The sequence below is a fragment of the Myotis myotis genome, unplaced genomic scaffold (genome assembly GCF_014108235.1).
Source record: "Myotis myotis isolate mMyoMyo1 unplaced genomic scaffold, mMyoMyo1.p scaffold_m19_p_9, whole genome shotgun sequence".
NCBI lineage: Eukaryota > Metazoa > Chordata > Mammalia > Chiroptera > Vespertilionidae > Myotis > Myotis myotis.
The window spans coordinates 71023415-71037192 of record NW_023416401.1 but is presented as its reverse complement, the minus strand read 5'-3'; positions in this window follow the sequence as shown (position 1 = coordinate 71037192).

Here is a 13778-nt window from a genome sequence, read left to right as displayed (position 1 = left end):
TAGGAAGTGGCAATTTTGGTGTTCCAACCTAAGCTGGAGTCATACCTACGTCATACCTAAGCTGGTATGACTCCAGCTTAGGTTGGAACACCTAAGTCAGGAAGGATTTTCCATGCTACCTGCATGCAGAGTTGGTTTTCCATTCGCTCATCTTTTGGTTGTGTGACTGTGCTCCTCAGATGTTTTCTTACAAAATAATTTTTCTAGAAAGAATTTAAGGCATAAGAGGAGGCAATGGTGTCCTCAGGAAGACAGAGAGGGCGGGGGTAAAGGGATAATGGTAGAACACTGAAAGCTACCTGGGAAGACTTCAAACTTTACTCATAGCAGACCAGATAAACACTGCCTTTTCACTGTAAACTATGCATATGCACACACATGCACACACACAATAAATATTTTGCAGTCTTTATTACCTATATGTTATTTGCTATAATCATGGCATAATTAAGAAAAACTTCCACAAGTGAATTGGATCTAGTTATGGCTGAATAATAATATGTCTATTTACTTTTGTTAGATCTTAGAAATTTCAATACACTGTAATTGTATTTCTAATGACAGAAGATTCAACTCGGCTCACGGTGGATGCATTTCATTATTCACCGCACATTTATATTTGAGTAAATGAACTTGTTCATTATACATTGCAATCTTTTCGTTGCACAACGTTTCTTTTTTCGAAAGCCATGTAATCACTTCACTGTGGTGCTGGCAATTGTCACTATATAATATATAAAATTTCAAAAGGATGCAATTTAAGGATTTTCATCTTGCAGCATAAATATATGCATGACACGTAATACAGATGCACTTACTCCAGATGGTTGCTTAAAACAGATAAATCAAATTTCCCAGTGTTAACAAACTAAATTTTCACCAAATATAGTTCTTTTTCACTGATTAAAGGGGCCGAACATTCATGTCACTCCAAAAACAAATGTGACAAAATAGGGGAAGGTCATGCTAAAATGAAATTAGATTTTCTGGTCATTTTAAGAGTTCCTTGGGGGCTACTGGAAATGAGGGCTCTCCCATTTGAAAAAGTCCAGGTTTTAGTTCAGCTCCTGCCATATTTCAAAAGAGAGCAAGCTCAGCATGTTTGGGTTTCATGGGAAAAGAATTGGATGCAGTGAATTTAATCCAACAAGATGAAATTGGCAATACATCTCCCTTCTATGACACCTTCAAGCTGTATTTACAAGCCTTTCAAACATAGGCAAAAACAGAAACTACAGAAAATGTTAACTAGAAAAAAACACATTGGCTCAGTAGAACAAATAACCCTCAAAGCCAGGGAACTGCGTGTTTATTGACTCCAGCCCTGCCTTGTGTAGTTCCAGTGTGGCCCAAGCACATTCACAAACAGCCTATCTCTTTCTGCTCTGTCACTAGCGACCTTCCTGCTTTCAGCAGCTAGTAAAATTAAACCTCTTCCAAATAATTCTCATGTGCACAGACTGTAAAGGGGATGTAAATTAAAGTAATACATTACCCAAAACTTCAACTTCTTTAGAGAGCTGCCTGCTAGTCCCACTTTTACAAATATTTTGCATTTACTCTTCATGCAAATGCAGAAACCCATTTTTGCCTACCAACCCTCATCACATAACCAACTTACCTGGCCCGATGTGTCCCCAATATGCATGCTGCTGACATCATTCAAGGACTGAGGCTCAACATCTTTTGTATATAAAATATTTCTAATAAATTAGAAAGAATAGCAAAAATAACAATGGAAAAAGAGTTAATGTTCATGAACAGGTCAGAAAGAACAGAGAGAGGCACAAATGACAAATAAATCTAAGACAAAAATGTGGCATTTAAATTGTGATCAACTAAATGTAAACAAAAATAGGTAGGTGTGATTTTTAAAAGCAGTGAAATTAAGATTTTTTTGAACTGAAAAACATTTATTTGATTAGTTGAGTAAGATATTGATTTTTATATTGTAAAAATCATACTATTATTGATATTAAAAATTTAACAGAACGTCTCTAAGAAAATTCTACATGTAGAAAATAATGGGCCCTAACCGGTTTGGCTCAGTGGATAAAGCATCGGCCCTTGGACTGAAGGGTCCCAGGTTCGATTCCGGTCAAGGACATGTACCTTGGTTGCGGGCACATCCCCAATAGGGAGTGTGAAGGAGGCGGCTGATCGATGTTTCTCTCTCATCGATGTTTCTAACTCTCTATCCCTCTCCCTTCCTCTCTGTAAAAAATCAATAAAATATATTTTTTTAAAAGAAAATAATGGAATTTTGACAGTTATGTTAATACTGTTCTATCTTGAACATGAGGAAGAAAAATGGGTGAACTTCAAATATCACTGCTGGTGGTAGTGTAAATTGGCATCACAATTGAAAATAAGGGAAACTCACTAAATGACCCATTAGCTCCCCTTCCATAACTAAATTCTGCCCTTACCAGTCAGAGTTACACACAGCCATGACCACCCACCCTAAGCCATAGGGCCCCATTAATGCAAAAGCCTGGACTAAATTTTGATCATCAATCACTTAGTCCAAACCAGAAACACTAGGGACATTAAAAATTCTCAGTTTACCAATAACTTTAGTCAATGCCAAATTATACCATCTGGTACTTACTATATTCATTAATCCTCATATAGGATTATATTACAAGGAGCATATTCAATCAATTTCTCATATCATATCTAATGGGTATTGTAACAGCATAAATATTCTGCAAAGGAGGAGCCTATTCACCCACTGATGCTTGACAAATGTTTGCCTGTGACTTTCATTAATGCTTAACAAAGTCACGTTTAAACTCCAGCACACAGTGAAAGACTATAATCCTATGGCTTTTCATGCAGAGATAGCTAAAGCAAATTCAGAGCGCACCCATCACTGATGCAGAATATAAATGCTCATTAGATTGTCTCCCATAGCAATCCCAGAAGTAAATATGATTACTATATCACATCCGAAACATCTGCAGAGATACACCGGTGGCCAACATAGGCCCTGATACACTAAGGAAATGTTTAATGCTGTCATTTGCAAGCCATTATCCTTTCTCACCAGCATCTCTGCCGAGGTGAGTTCTGTAAATTGAATAGAAGCAAGATGTGCGAGTTGCTTGGTTACATGAAATCAGGCTGCACAGTGTCCCACCTGTGTCTGGCTGGGCCTCATCACCACCTTTTAGGAAATGTCGTTTTTTAAGAAAAGGGAGCTGCTATTGCTGGGCAGCCATGACTGTTATCTGCACGACAGGTCATGGCTGAGCCACGTTGTCTGCTAATTAAATTCACTGTGGGAGATTCCTAACGTGTGTCTCCATGGAAAGTGGATCTGAAAAGCTGGATGATGCCGCTAATTGCTTCTGGTAACAAGCTTACGAAACCTGGGCTGTCATACCTAGAGAAAGCGGAACTCAGCTAAGTGGGCCTACTCTCGGACCATATGGGCTTCTTCAGCATGCAGCTAGAAAAACGAAACTTGGGCTCAGCTGCAACAAGGCACTTCCCAAACAAGGCCTGTCGCTTTGCATTTTTCAGTTATTTACCTGGAAATGTAGCAAGCAGGCAAGTGTGACAAAGCACAATGGTAAACTGGCAGGTGCTATCCCTAACCTAGGCTGGGAGATCAGCTCCGGCCTTGTCTAAGGGGGAGCTATTCAATGTTTAGTCAACAGATTGGCAACATCAGCATCACCTGAGGCCACACCTATTGAATCAGAATATTTGAGGATGGAGCCCAGAAACCTGGGCAATCTCTCCAGGAGATTCTGAAGCCCGCTGAAGTCTGTGAAGACCTGGTCTCAAGTACACTGAAATTACAAATCAGTCCAGAAACATGTCTCTCTTTCTGGCCCTTGGGGAGCAGACTTAGACTCCTTGATCTCAGTGTCCTTGTTGTTCTGGTTACGTACTGCTGTGTATATAACCACTGCAAAATCTAGCAGCTTAAATGAGCAAAAAATGGTTCTGTGAGTTGGCTGAACTCAGCTGGGAAAGTTTCACTGGGACGGGGCGGGGGGGAGGGGGGGAGGGGTCTCTCATGTAGTTGAAGTGAGGGCGAGTCATCTGAATGATCTACTCAATTGGAAGTCCAAGGTTTTTGCTTCACTCACATGCCTGGCATTGAACTGAAATGGCTAGCAGCTGGTTGGGTATCTCTATGTAGCCTGTCCACATGGCTAGCTTGGGCTTCCTCCCAAGCTATTCATGGTCACCTCAGAATAGCTGTACCTCTCCAGATGGTATTCGGAGAGACCAAAGCAGAAGCTGCCAGGTCTTTTAAGGCTTAGGTCTGTGTCTAGTACAATACCACTTCTGGTGCATTCTTTGGGTAAACGGCAAGTCACAGGGCCAGCCTAGATTCAAGCAGAGGGTCTTACAAAGAGTGGGATTGCAAAAGATTGGGAGTGGGTGGGACATTTTAGAGACAAGTTTCTGCACTGATAAAATGAAGGAGGTGGTCTAATGTCTGTCCTTCATGTTTTTATTTTTAAAGAGATTTTTATTGATTTCAGAGAGGAAGGGAGAGGGAGAGAGAGAAACATCAATGATGAGAGAGAATGATTGATTGGTTGCCTCCTGCATGACCCCTACTGGGGATTGAGCCCACCACCCAGGCATGTGCACTTGACCGGAATCGAACCCGGGACCCTTCAGTTCACAAGCTGATGCCCTATCCACTGAGCAAAACCATATAGGGCAAGTCCTTCATGGTTTTTTAAACAATTCTGTGCTACAGGTAACAGCCATATTTCTTAGACTCCATTACATCTCTAGGAGGCCCATTTCTCCGTAAGACCATTGCCACTCATTTAGCACCAAGTACCTGCAGTCTTGCATTAAGATTTACCTTTCAAGGGTAGTTTATCGGACTTCCCAACTTGATTATAAGATCCTCAAAACCTTTATATCTTCTTGAAACTCCATTACCTGGTGCAGTGACCTGTATTTCATATTAGATTCTCAATGAAGATGTGATGATGATGATGATGATGATACAATCACTGCATTAAATTATCCTATCTACTTGGATGAGTACAAAATAACCACTTATGAAGTTGAAAATAACACCACATGCTTTTTGTAGTTTTTATAGGTTTTTTTAAGATAGACTTCTTATAACAGACAAAATGGAGCTGTAAATATTACTTTCATTGAGCTACAGTTTTTTTTTTAAGTGCACACCCTCCCTTTTTAAAATCCCCAAGTGCAGAGGGGACAGGATTCTGTGGTCACGAAAACTTTCCATTTCCTCCTAGCCATACAGAAAGGCTACATTTCTTTAACCTCTTGAACCTAGGTAGGACCACAACTGAATTCTGATGCATAATCTTAGTCAGTCATACCCCACCAAAGGAAGACAGAGAGTGAAGGTCCCATGTGAATTGTCATGTTCTCACTAACTCTGCTCTCAACTGGGTGGTGACAGGTGACCTTATAAGGCAACCTTGAAACTTAGATAGAAACAACTTGATCCGGGATTCACTGCTTGAAGCAGAGCCATCCAACCAAAACTATCCTCTTTGCATTTTGCATGAGCGACAAACTTCCATGGGGTTGGGACTTTGGAATTCAGTGTTTGTTTGTTATAGCAGCTAACCTACATTGACTGATATATCTAGTGTATTCCAAGCGTTAATCCTGTGAGACATAGTTCTACATCAATAGTTAAATTGACATTTAAATTAAATGTTTTTTTTTATCAATAAGTACATTTCTACAAAGCATTTTAATGGAAATCTATTTGTTTAAATGTTTTACATTTTATTCAATCAAATTCATAATATTGTATATTTAGGGCAATGTTTTAGTACTAAAACAAAGCTGATCTCTTCCATCTATCTCATCACTGTATCTCATCACATCCCCAACAAGAATTCGTAAGCAAGCTCTGCATATTTGACTCACTAGGTTTGTTATCTTTGCTCATTCCATCCCTTATCTCATTCAAGTATTTTTCAAAAACCATTTGTGAGCACTTGCTATATGCAGACATTATCCATGTCCTTGGGATGCCAAGATAAATAGAACATGATCAGGAGAAAGCAACGTAGTGAGCTCCAGAAACTGGGTATACACAAGCAATGAGAGTACAGGAGACAATTCTCCTAATGACAGTGAAAGGGCAGAGACATTTTTACAAGGTGGTGATATCCATACTGAAGTTTGAGAGATGAGTAGTAGATCACCAGGTAAAGAAAGAGGGAATGAGTAGATATGAAATAAGGGGACATGCAAAGAAAGACCCAAAGGTGGGAACCATTGTGCCTTCCAGTATGGTCCTTATAGCTGGTCTAAGGATTTGGGTAGCATGGCTCCAGGGGTGACTGAATAACCAATGCAAGTTCAGGAATGATTTTGAGTCCCTGGGCAGCATTAATTTTGAAAGCACAAGTGTAATAGAAGAAGTTTTGTACATGACTGAATGTTCTGAAATTTACAGTTTAACCCCAAGATTTATGTGGACTACTTGGCCCAGGTAAGGTGATTCCTGACACATTTTTGTCTAAACTTAGAGGAAGAATCCTCCTTCCCGCCCCCAATCTTCTATAAGTATTAGTAGGCCTAACAAGGGGTAGTCAGGCTTCCTAAAGTTCTACCGTAAGGCTCCCTTATTTATACGTTATCCTTCATTGTGAACCCTCTTGGTGAGGATTTTATAACCCAAAGATTGTACCTCTATCTGTCTTAGAGAAGGTGGCTAGTCTCTTTTTCTTGAGTGCTGATTGTGCTTGACTTTATTTTGTATTCCATATTTACCCAAATTACACTGGTGTCTGATACCTCTTTCCATCTATGCCAAAAACTACTATTTGCCAGTTCAGTGGCCGTGCACAGAACACATTGTGTTGGGAAACTACAGTTAGCTTGATATGGTTTGGAATATACTGGTGCTTTTTAAGTGATGATACAAGAAAAGAAATTCATGGGCCAGGTTATGAAGAGTGTTATACACCATGTTAAGGAATGTGGATGTAAGCTTAGGCAAATGAAAACCTGAGATACAATGTAATAAAAATAGTTTTGAAAAAAAATACTTCTGACAGTAGAAAGGAAAATGTAAGTAACCTAGCTAGGAAATGCTTGGAAAATCTGCAGAGATATTTGTCTAAGACCAAAGGAATAGAGAAGAGGGCAGAGATTTCCAAGATACTGAAGGAGTAGAATAAGCCAAATTTAATAATTTTTAGGTTTAAAAAGGGAGGAATCTGGGATGACCCACTGAGTTTATTCCTTTACATGGACAATACAGTGTCATTAGCCACAATTACAACAAAAACTTGAAAAAGAGGAAGAAGATAAAAGTGGATAAAATGGAGTTTAAGTTTAGTCTATTAAATTTGACAATCTTCCTAGCTGTCAGTTGGAAATGTGGTCTAGAATTCAAAACTGATATCTTGGCAGGAGAAATGGATTTTGGAATCATTTAAACACAGAAGTGGTAATAAAAACTATGGCTGTTGATTGAAAAGCTAGAGAGCATGATGGGAAGTCATCCAAGCCATGAATCCTCCAAAAAAAAAAAAAGGCATTAAAGAATCAATGGTCTCAAGATCCATCCATGTTGTTGTAAATGATGCTATTTCATCCTTTCTTATGTCTGTGTAGTACTCCATTGTGTATATATACCACTTCTTCTTTAGTCCTCTACTGCAGGGCACTTTGGCTGTTTCCATGTCTTGGCCATTGTGAATAATGCTGCAATGAACATAGGGGTGCATATATCTTTTAATATAAATGATTTCCAGTTTTTCAGGTATATACCCAGGAGTGGGGTTGTTAGATCCTATAGTAGCTCTATTTTTAGTTTTTTTTGAGGAATCACCAGACTGTTTTTTCATAGTGGTTTTACCAGACTACATTCCCACCAGCAATGAATGAGAGTTCCCTTTTTTCCACAACCTCTCCAACACTTGTTGTTGCTTGTCTTGTTGATAATGGCCAGTCTAACTGGTGTAAGATGGTAACTCATTGAAGTTTTAATTTGCATTTCCCTAAATGCCAGTGAGGTTGAACATCTTTTCACATATCTATTGGCTGTTTGTATGTCTCCTTGGGAAAGGTGTATTTTCAGGTCTTCTGCCCACTTTTTGATTGGATTGTTTATTTGTTTGGTGTTGAGTTTTGTAAGTTCTTTATATATTTTGGAAATTAAATCTTTGCCAGAGCTACTGTTTGCAAGTGCAAAGTGAAATAGTCAGACATAAAAAGCTAAGGACTATGGGATTTCGCTTATATGTGGAATATAAAACTGAAACTTATAAACACAAACAGCTGTGTGGTGGTCGCCAGAGGGAAGGGGTTGGGGGTGGGGGTGGAGAAAGTGGTCCTAATATGAGGTGACAGGAAAAGATTTAACTTTGGGTGGTGGGCACATGGTACTATATACAGATTTTGTAATTTAGTAATCCACACATGAAACCTATATGTTCACGTTGACTAATGTCAACCTCAATAAAATTTAATTTAAAAAATAATAATAAATAAATAGGCATTTAAAAAAGAATCAATGGAACAGAATGAGGAATCTCAGAGGGGAAGGAGAAGGTGGGCTGCATAACTTATATGCATACGGCATTGCCTATGAACACAGACAATAGGGTGGTGAAGGCCTGGGGTGGGGCAGGAACTGGGTGGTGGGGAGAAGGATGAAAAAGGGGGGCATCTGTAATACTCTCAACAATGAAGATTTTAAAACAAAAATCCGTGGTGAACAAAGATACACAACAGAGTCCAAAATGTGTAAGGAGTGTAGAATAGAAAGAGAAACAAATACTCAATGAGGATCTTCTCTGGCTCTTCAAATCTTCTTCATTCATGTTCTCCATAATGTGAAGCCTTCACAAATGACCCTTCCTCATAGGGATATTTCCTACCCCACATTTGTCTCATTGCCCCGTAGATCAAACAGGACCTAGTATTATTGTCTCTCCTTACTAGCTCTTAGAGGAGAAGAATAAGTCTCATTCAGTTCCAAATGACAGAAAACTCAAATTGACTTAAAGAAAAATGAAGGAAAGGTTAAAGATAGATTATGCCATTTGGTGTGGTGATCTAGGGATTCAAAGTGTGCCTCTTTCTCCATTTCTTGATTCGGATTTTTCCTGAGGTAGCTTCATTCTCAAGCAGGCTATCTCCATAGAGGGTCACTCACTGTTTCAAGTCTGCAGTTTATTTTTCCGCAACTCCAGTGGGAAAAGAGGTCCTTAGTCATGGTCATTCTCAACTCTGGTTATCAGTTTTTTGTGCATATCTTTAACCAATCACTGAGGTCAGGAAGGTTCTAAGCTTCAATTGGCCAGTCTGCATCATATGACCAGGAAGTGGAAGCAGAATCTTGTAGGAAAGGAAAGAGGAGCCTGGGAGGGCATTGTCATAAACCAAATGGCATGTACCAAAAAAAAAAAAAAAAAAAAAGGAATACCAGAAAAAATAGATATTGATACTCAGTAAACAAATAAGAGTTGTACATAGGGAGCACTATGTGTACAATGGGCATTCAACAAATATATCTTAGTTGCCTGGTCACAAGTCATAGTTGCCCACTTTGCTCTCATTAAAAGACAGGAAAGTGTGTTATTGTCAAGAGAAGTTTATGGGATGAAGAAGAATCAGATAAAAAAAGAAATAGCTGATATTTGCACCCAATTTTATCCGAACTAGTGAAGCTAGAGGGAATTCAGAGTAGGTGAGAAAGAGAAAGGAGCCAGACTAGTAAGAAGGATAGTGAGAGAGGCTCGGGTCTTCCTGGGAGGCTATGGGTATATGAGGGTGAGTGGTGAGGGCATGCCTTGGTTTGAAACCCTTCCAATTCTGAGCCATCTCAGTAATGAGAATAACAAACATAGCTGTATAAATCAAGTCTACATTAATAGAAAAGTTTGACATTTGCTAAATTACCTTTGAAAACTTAACCTGGTTATTAATAAGAAAGATAAACAAGTGTATTAATTTCAAAGGTAAATGTCAGGCTCCCTTAAAGATCTCCTAACACCTACAGATTGAGGCAGGGTGGGAGTGAGGGTGGGGAATGCTATGCAAATTAAAGGCAATAAACTTTCCAGACTTCCTCATCTCCTTAACTACTAGAAATGTCTCCTGGTATTCTTAACTGAGTAATTGTGTCTGTTTATTGGCCACTGATTTTTTAATGGTATGCTCATAGAGCAGCATTTAAAAACTAAATTGAAACACTGGAATACAGACACAGTAAAATTGACTCAAATTTGCCCTAGCTCCTTTGGCTCAGTGGATAGAGGGTCGGCCTTTGGACTGAAGGATCCCGAGTTCAATTCCAGTCAAGGTCATATGCCTGGATTGCGGGCTCAATCCCCAGTAGGGGGTGTGCAGGAGGCAGCCGATCAATGATTCTCCCTCAGCATTGATGTTTCTATCTCTCTCTCCCTCTCCCTTCCTCTCTGAAATAAATAAATATATATTAAAATGGACTCAAATTCACTTTACTTGCAGATGTAGCCATAGGTATGCTTGCAGAGAAGTTCACCAAACAAATGATTCCAGAATATTAAACTACCAGTTCTAGAACTTGGAGACCCCGGCAAATAACCAAACAACTCTTTACAAAACTAGAATTAAGAACCCCCCCATCCTTAATATGCTTTAGTGAATCAATTACCTATTACTAAACTATACCATTTATTAGAAATACAGTGGGAAAAGTAAGTATTCTTGAAATATATTGATGAAATGGCTCATGTAAAATATTTCCTAGTCAATACTTCTTAAGAAAATTGTGCCTACTAAAATGTTTTCAAATCAAGTATATCAGTTTTATATAAGGATGGTTATTCTTGAACATTCACAGATGATGGCCACACTATGTCATACTTATATTGGTCTAAAATCCCCAAAAATACATATATGTGTAATGCTGCACATGTAAGTACACATACATATGAGTGTGCTATATGCAAACACATGTAAAAGTGTCCCAGAACGCAACACCAACCTTAGACTTACATGGTGGCTTCCTTTTATTTCCTAATGTATGAAGGGCTGATGTAGTGAGAACCTGGTATTTACAAGGGAGAAAGTGGGGACATTCAATTACTCAGAAAAACTGTAGGAAAGGAAAGAGGAGCCTGAGTTAGTCTAAGAAATGATTCAAAACTTCCAAATACACTGACTGCATGAACATTCACTCTTCTAAACCATGTGTGTGGCTAGACACTTCAGTTCCTGAGCATTGTTTAAATTTATCTTTTAAATATTTATCATTTAGATTCTGGGTAAGATAGAAACCATTTGCACACATATCTAAACCCACATAGTACCTGTATGCTTTCATTTTTAAACACAAAACAAAACAGTATTCTCCAGTTGAAAAAAAAAAAATCTCCTTAACCACCCATGGGACTTCTATAATCTAGAAGCATATAACTAAAATGTTTGAGTGCAACCATAAGTGGCTGCCTCCCACACGGAAAAGGTGTGGGTTTTAAACCAGTGCTGCAGAGCTATTTGTATAGACACCTCAGAAAAAGAGCATCAGAGGGCCACCCACGGTCAGGCCTCACACCTACCATGGAGCACCCAGTGAATGTGGGTGGAATTAACATCATTCCATGGCCTCTATTTAAATTAATCTGCCCACTGAGATCTTATTAAGATGGCAATTCTTGACAACAGAAGGGATGTACCATCCTTCCATTCCCTCCCAACCCCTTCAAAAAAGGGATTTGGTTAAAAGGAGAGAAAGAAAATGATACCGAGGTTCATGGCAGGTTCTTCTGCCCACATAGGGACTTCTGTGCCTTTTCGTCCAGCCGCCCACACTCAGACATATCTTTGCTACCTTCCTGGCATTTGAAGGATTTAGGAGTCCTAATGCCATTACATATGTGATCATCTCAGTTCCCATGAACAACTGTCTCTAGCAAAGACCAAAGACTCCATGGCAGCGGTTCTCAACCTGTGGGTCGCAACTCTTTTGGGGGTTGAACGACCCTTTCACAGGGGTCGCCTAAGACCATCGGAAAACACATATATAATTACATATTTTTTTTGTGATTAATCACTATGCTTTAATTATGTTCAATTTGTAACAATGAAAATACATCCTGCATATCAGATATTTACATTACGATTCATAAGTAGCAAAATTACAGTTATGAAGTAGCAACGAAAATAATTTTATGGTTGGGGGGTCACCACAACATGAGGAACTGTATTAAAGGGTCACGGCATTAGGAAGGTTGAGAACCACTGCTTTATGGGAGAAAACAATTGCTATCATATGGCTACAGCAGTCTTGATTGCAAAGAGCCAAGTGAACAAGGGGCCAAGGAAGGTTGGAGAGTGGATCATCTTATTCCCCATCCAATACTCAGGTTGTGACAATTATCTCTCTGGCTTTGGCTCCTAAGGCCATCTTCTTTCGGAGGAATTCCTGGTTGAGCTGGATGGTCACTAAATGTGAAAGTATTTTCTTTTCTTTCTTTTTTTTTTGGCATTATGTGAAGAGCTAGCAAAGGCTGTGGAAAGAAATCCATTTTATTTTTCCTCATACTTTCATGATTTATGAAAAATTGATCTACTCCCTTCAGTTAGATACCCATGAGCCAGGGAAATACAGTTACAATAAAGTGGCAGTGTCATTTCTAAAGGAGACCATGCTCCAGTTCACGAATGATGACCAATTAAAATAAGTTATTCTGTGGTGGAGCTGTATGAGATGAACTATCACCCAAGATGAATTAAAGCCGGAGCTTGGAACACTTCCTATCGACTAGCCTGCAGTATAATTTATAATTATTTCTGTTTTTGTGAGAGGTGGAGAAGAGGTGCCAGGAAGAAAACTGGCCTGGAACTCACCTGGTAGGAGTAAGAGCAATGAAAAGGACATCTTCTTACTCGTGTTTGGATCCATAAATATTTTTGCAGTCATCACAGTGTCAGGTAGCTACATGACTATAGATATATGGGGTTATACATAGAATCTCAGCAAAGAGCTCTTACCCAAAATATCCAGCCGATGGCTTGCCTGTCAGGCCTGTCACCTGGACCCAGCTCACATTCTTGGAGCCTGGGATCCATCTTGAGGTACTTTCTGTGCTTCTGAATAGCAGCTTTGTCGTTTTGTCATGACAGGACTCTTTTATCAGGAGAGCAAGTGTGACTTTTTTCTAAAAGTCAGGTGAGTTTTTGCTTCTTTTTAAAATATCAACTTCTCTGAACTTTCTAAAATCTAACATAAGTAGACCCCTGGAATTTCAGTTATTAAAATAAGAACTACTCTATCCTCACTCATGCCAGCCACCATGATTAATTGGGGAGAGGGGCGTTCAATAGGCTTATCTCTGACTCTTTCTATACTTCGTTTTTCTTGTTCTCTTCTGTGTCTGTATAATCTTGTCTCTCTTTATCTCACTGTCTCTCCATACCTCCGTGGATTTCCATGTGTGGTGTATTTCTCTAATCCCTACTTCTGTGCACTCTTTCTCTACCACAATTCTCTCTTAACAGACCTACACAAACACACATACACATATTGTCACAACTCACATCACTTAAGATTAGGAGGCACACATAGCAACACAAAATCACCTTTCTTGTCTACGCCCTTAAACATGGCCCTGAAATGTGAATTTTCCCAGAGCCTTGTTGAATAAAGGAAAACTGACTCCTACACCTTTCAGATTTGTTTAGCTGAGCCTTTTGCACCTGCCTACTAATTCCTACCAAACAGCCCTGTTTCAAATCAGCAGGAATGAAAAGGCCACAGACCTGAAGATGGGCCATTCAATGTGAAGCCAGCCTTGAAGCTA